This window comes from Mesoplodon bidens (assembly GCF_964165515.1).
Source record: "Mesoplodon bidens genome assembly, chromosome: 4".
Classification (NCBI taxonomy): domain Eukaryota; kingdom Metazoa; phylum Chordata; class Mammalia; order Artiodactyla; family Ziphiidae; genus Mesoplodon; species Mesoplodon bidens.
Window position 1 is genome coordinate 100,041,280 of NC_138160.1, and position 6,361 is coordinate 100,047,640.

Here is a 6,361-nt window from a genome sequence, read left to right on the forward strand (position 1 = left end):
TGTAATAATGCATTGATTGGTGTAGTTGAAATAAAGAGATTATCTGTTGCTAAAATGGGTTAACTAACATCACAACTCAGGAATATATGCAGGCAACTAGTAATAGCTCCCTAGTTTTATGAGCCCCCTTACATACCTAGGCTTAATTTTATTCCCTTTCTGACTTGAAACAGCCAATGACAAGAAAGGGAATAGTTGCCCTTGGCTGAAAACTCAAGTTCATTTGCTGCTGGTAACTTGCATGAAAACCGGGCAAGCATTCTCTAGGCTGGTTTCCTAGTTGTTAAGAGCTTGAACTAGGTCGTCACCAGAAGGTCTTCTGGTTTCAAGATTTTAGGAGTCTATAAACATTAAAGTTCCAGTCTTCCTTTGAAACCAGTTATTTCACTATATCAAGTAGGAATAATACTGTATATAGATGTCCAATGAAAACCAGTGATGAAAAAAGAGAATTGGCATAGTCAAAATGTCAGCAGCCTTGGTGGAAAAAAAGTGGTGGGGGCCCAGGTTTTTCAGCCTCTTTGGTCACCTTTCATTTAATATTTAATTCCAAGAGTCTCCATCCTGCTTACAATGCGAACTCCCATGCCCCTACCAACATGTCCAAGTATTCTTGGGGAGGGGAGCAGTGGTTAACAGTTTTTCTAGTCATCTTTTGATATAATTTTCTGACTCCATTGAATTAGCAGTCTCTCATCTCTCCTTATTCAGTTATTCCCTTCTTTTATCATTGCATTGAATCTAAATGCGGAACAGCATTCATTTTTGCTCATATTTTATCCCAAACCATTTACACAAGGTAGTTATGTGTACTAGACCAGGACTGAAGCATTAGAATTAACACAGAGGGTTTACCTCACAGCTTAGCCCAGTAGGCTACTTGTGGAATATACTAGATGCTCTGGTTCTTAGTAGTGCCTTTGCCACTCCCACTGTTGAAAAGCCCCAAATAGGCTGACTCCTCTCACATCTGCCTTCCTTACCTCCCACATCTCCATGCTTAATAAAGCAAATATACCTAGCAGTTTAGCTCTGTTTCTCAACCAGGCCATTGGAGCTCTTTTCACAGCTAGGGAGGATTTCAGCATATATGCCTAAACAAAGATAATTCTTTCTCTAAAAGGAATTCTGCCTCTCCCTTACAAGTATTTTTTCCTTTGGGGCAAAGTAGGATGGCAAGTTAGGGAGAAGTGAGTAGGGAAACTTGGAGGCAGCTTGGGAAGAGGATGCTGGGAAAGGGAACTAACACCTCTGAGTTGCCCACCAGCTGCAGGACCCAGTGCCAAGGGTTTTACAAGTATTATCCCAGCCAATCATCATGACAAGCCTACGAAGTAGATAATATCATCATCCCTATTATAAAGACAAGGAGACAGGTTTGGGGAGGTTCAATAACTTGCTCAACAGTATATAGCTAAGTGGCAGATCTGGGATTTGGATACAGGCAACCTTTGTAAATCACTATGAAACGCTGCTGCCTTATCCATTTTGCTGGCGCCCCACGTACATGATTGCATTCTAGTCCTGTGAGTTATGTGCAATTTTCATCATTTTTCCCAAAGAGTAAACTTTCCCAAAGTCACAGAGTTAGGATTTAGTGGCGCCAGGAATCAAACCCAGCTCACGTCACTAATCTCCTAAGTCTGTGTGGCATGTTGCCTTGATGGGCTTTCCATTTAAAATATTGATATACCTATACTTTTCCTTGGGTTTGACAAGGAGAATTTATAATGATCCCATTAAAATTTTGCCAGGTTGTATAGTAAACATCACAGAGTTGATGCCTAAGGACATTTATTTTCAAGGTTTACAGTGTGAGCAATAGAAAGAATAGGAGAAAGTGCATCAAAGAAGATTAAAGAAAACACTTTCAGATAGTAAAAATACCATTGGGCAAGAAATACACACACTTAGGATTGTCAGGTATGGGTATTGTTCTAATTTTGGAATTCCAAACCCATGGATTCTGGTAAGAAACATTTTACCGGGTACTTCAACTTGTCAAAAATAAGCGAACTGGCAAGTATGAAGATATGCAGTCATTTATGTTAAACATTGCAGTGAAAATACTGAATTTTCATTGTCTTTTAAAATTACTGTGCCCACAGAAACATTTTACACATAAAAATTATGGACATGGTAATAGGGATGTTGAGTCTGTTTTCAAAAACGAGCTTAATAGAGAAATTAAGAGAATTTAAAATCAATAAAACGAAACATCAGTCAATATCCATCCCACTGGATGCTTGAATTCCTTCTTTGATGTACCTGGCGGGTGTTTGTGCGGCCTTTTCTAGGTTACCTCTAGTGATAGAGAACTCTGTTTTTCCTAAGGCAGGGAGGGACTTCCTTAGGAAAACAGGCTGTGCTAAGTGTCACATAATTGAGTGTAATGATGAAATATGTTTTCTGGTATAATCTGTTGATTTTTGTTTTTGCTTAATGAAGCAGGAGAGATTAAATTTCTCCTGTAGAGTTGGTTCAAATTGTTTTCAACAAACTTATGGTTACTGAACGGGAAAGGGGTGTGGGGGAGAGGGATAAATTAGGAGGTTGGGATGAACATATACACCCCACTATATATAAAATAGATAACCAACAAGGACCTACTGTATAGCACAGGGAACTATACTCAATATTTTGTAATAACTTATAAGGGAAAAAGAATCTGAAAAAAAATAGATATATATGTACGTATAACTGAATCACTGTGCTGTACACCTGAAACCAATACAACATTGTAAATTAACTATATTTCAATTGAAAAAAAAAGATACATTGTACAACACAGAGAATATAACCAGTATTTTGTAGTAACTGTAAATAGAAAGTAACCTTTAAAAATTGTATAAAAATTTAAAAATTAAAAAAAGATTTCACAAGAACTAATAAAAATACATACATAAATACATAAAATCAAGCCACCTCCCCCCAAAAAACCCCCACAAACAAATCCTTTCAAAAGGGAGGGAACATGAACTAAGGGGAACAATGTTAGCCTTGGGGTCAGGAGGCCAATCCCAATTTCACACAATGGTGGGTCTGAGAGCCAGTCCTGTGATTCCTGAGCATCCCTCCTCTTGACTGTTTTCTTGGTGCATCTCTTGGGGTTGTTTTAAGAGTTAGATGAAAATGAATATGAAATATGTTTTTTAAAGTAGATCTTTATTGGAGTATAATTGCTTCACAATACTGTGTTAGTTTCTGTTGTACACCAAAATGAATCAGCCATATGCATACATATGTCCCCATATCCGCTTCCTCTTGAGCCTCCCTCCCACCCTCCCTATCCCACCCCTCTAGGTCATGGCAATGTACCGAGCTGATCTCCCTATGCTATGCTGCTGCTTTCCACTAGCTAACTGTGACATATGTTTTAATAAGACCACTTTATAGCTCTGTGCTTTATGAGTCATTAAATTGGGAGAGACAATGCTCTAAATGTAGTCAGATGAGTGTAGAGTTCAGTGATGCAGGCGCTTTGCTTACTTATACAGGGGTTGTCAGGGCCTGGAGCACTTGCAGGCAAGAGTTTGTCTGTGTGGGGTGTGGGGTGGGTCCTGGTTATCAAAGATCTGATGCCAGGAAAGGGAGCATGTGTTCCAGTCTACCTGCAGACGGGTCAGATCTTTCTTTCGGGTAGGAGATGCTCCCAGCTTCCCTTCCCTGAAGCTCTCTGTCCCAGATTCATTCCATCAGCCCCTGGGGACCTCCTACAACATATTGGCTGGTTCCCTTGAGGGCTGAGGTCCTGATCTGATTTCAGCAGGTTTATCATGGCTATGGGGCCCTACCCGGCTCTGTTCACTTTTCCTAGGGTGAGACTTTACTCCTCATCTGATGGTGAAGGGCCTGCCCTTATGGGGCAGATTTCTGGGACTCACCCATTACCCATCCGCTTTCTATCATTGCTAGCTTAGTTGTCTCAACTGTATCTTCTATGTTTCGGATTGGATTCACCTAATACCAACCATTTCCCAAACATGCCTCTGTTTTCTAAACTTCTGAGACAGTATGTCTTAGACCTGTGGTTTTCAAAATATGGTCTCTGCAGGCTCTTCAATAAGTGGTGCTGGGAAAACTGGACAGCTACATGTAAAAGAATGAAATTAGAACACTCCCTAACACCGTACACAAAAATAAACTCAAAATGGATTAAAGACCTAAATGTAAAACCGGATACTATAAAACTCTTAGAGGAAAACAGGAAGAACACTCTTTGACATAACTCACAGCAAGATGTTTTTGACCCACCTCCTAGAGTAATGGAAATAAAAACAAAAATAAACAAATGCGACTTAATGAAACGTAAAAGCTTTTGCACAGCAAAGGAAACCATAAACAAGACAGCCGTCAGAATGGGAGAAAATATTTGCTAACTAAGCAACCGACAAGGGATTAATCTCCAAAATATACAAACAGCTCATGCAGCTCAATATCAAAAAAACAAACAACCCAATCCAAAAATGGGCAGAAGACCTAAATAGACATTTCTCCAAAGAAGACATACAGATGGCCAACAAATGCATGAAAAGATGCTCAACATCACTAATCATTAGAGAAATGCAAATCAAAACTACAATGAGGTATCACCTCACACCAGTTAGAATGAGCATCATCAGAAAATCTAGAAACAACAAATCCTGGAGAGGGTGTGGAGAAAAGGGAACCCTTTTGCACTGTTGGTGGGAATGTAAATTGATACATCCACTATGGAGAACAGTATGGAGCTTCCTCAAAAAACTAAAAATAGAATTACCATGTGACCCAGCAACCCCATTACTGGGCATATACCCTGAGAAAACCATAATTCAAAAAGAGTCATGTACCACAATGTTCATTGCAGCTCTATTTACAATAGCCAGGTCATGGAAGCAACCTAAATGCCCATTGACAGACAAATGGATAAAGATGTGGTACATATATACAATGGAATATTACTCAGCCATAAAAAGGAACAAAATTGGGTCATTTGTAGAGATGTGGATGGACCTAGAGACTGTCATACAGAGTGAAGTAAGTCAGAAAGAGAAAAACAAATATCGTATATTGACGTATATATGTGGAATCTAGAAAAATGGTACAGATGAACTGGTTTGCAAGGCAGAAATAAAGACACAGATGTAGAGAACAAATGTATGGACACCAAGGGGGAAATGGGGGTGGTGGGATGAATTGGGAGATTGGGATTGACATATATACACAAATATGTATGAAATAGGTAACTGACGAGAACCTGCTGTATAGCACAGGGAACTCCACTTCGCTGTACAGTAGAAACTAACACAACATTGTAAAACAACTATACCCCAATTAAAAACAAAAAACAAACAAAAAGACTAAAAGTAAAAAAAATAAAAACAAAATATGGTCTCTGGACCAGCAGTATTAGTGTCTCCTGGGAATTTGTTAGAGAGGCAAGTTTTGGGGCCCAGCTTCAGACCTACTGTATCGGAAACTCTTAGGATAGGGTCTCGCAATCTCCCTCCAGGGGATTCTGATGCACATTACTGTTTGCTCACCCCATCCTGGACTGTCTGGTTGGCCTCCGTGAAGGCAGATTAGGCCACTTCATCTCCCCCTCCTCCCTGTACTAGTCCGAGAGTAGAATTTCTGCCTGGGGTCAGGTTTCACTCTATCTCTACCATCCTGTTGCTCAAATCCATCAAAAGCATCATGATTATTTCTACATATAAATAGTCCAGGTTAAGTAAGATTACCATGGGAGCATAACGAGCCACATATTCTGGTGCTGTGATTTACAGATATCCATCCTGACCTGAACTAACTGGGTACTAATTCTGCAATGGCAGACAGCATACAATTTTTTAAAAAACAAAAGAAATGCCACAGGAGGGAGTGGTGGGGATGGTGGAGGAGCTCAAGTGTTTGAAGTCGGCTAGGATATTACCCTATATCACACTCAGGATAACTTCCCTGTACTTCCTTTTTCTCTCCTCTTATTTTTTCCTTCTGTTCTAGTTCTGATGTTCTTTCTTACAGGAACAGATGAGTAGTTTGACTACTAGCTAATGAAAAGAAGAGAGCATTACCTTATTTATAGACTTTGGGCATTACTACCTAGTGGCTTAAATGTGAAAGCTGAGGTATGTCTTCATGATTGCTACTTAATTTTCTCAGGAATAACTAAGTGGGAGCTACAACATCTTTGTTTAGCAGCTATGGTTTTCGTTAAATTTAATTAAGTCTCCCAGAAGCTTTAAATTTAGGGTAACCTCAAAATTCTGGTGGCTTCTGCTAAGTATAATTATATTCCCTTTACAGCTGCCATGGTTTGGGAAAGCTGGCCTGTCAGACTTAAAAGTCTTTAACAAGTTCACCAGTATTTTGGTTTCAGAGA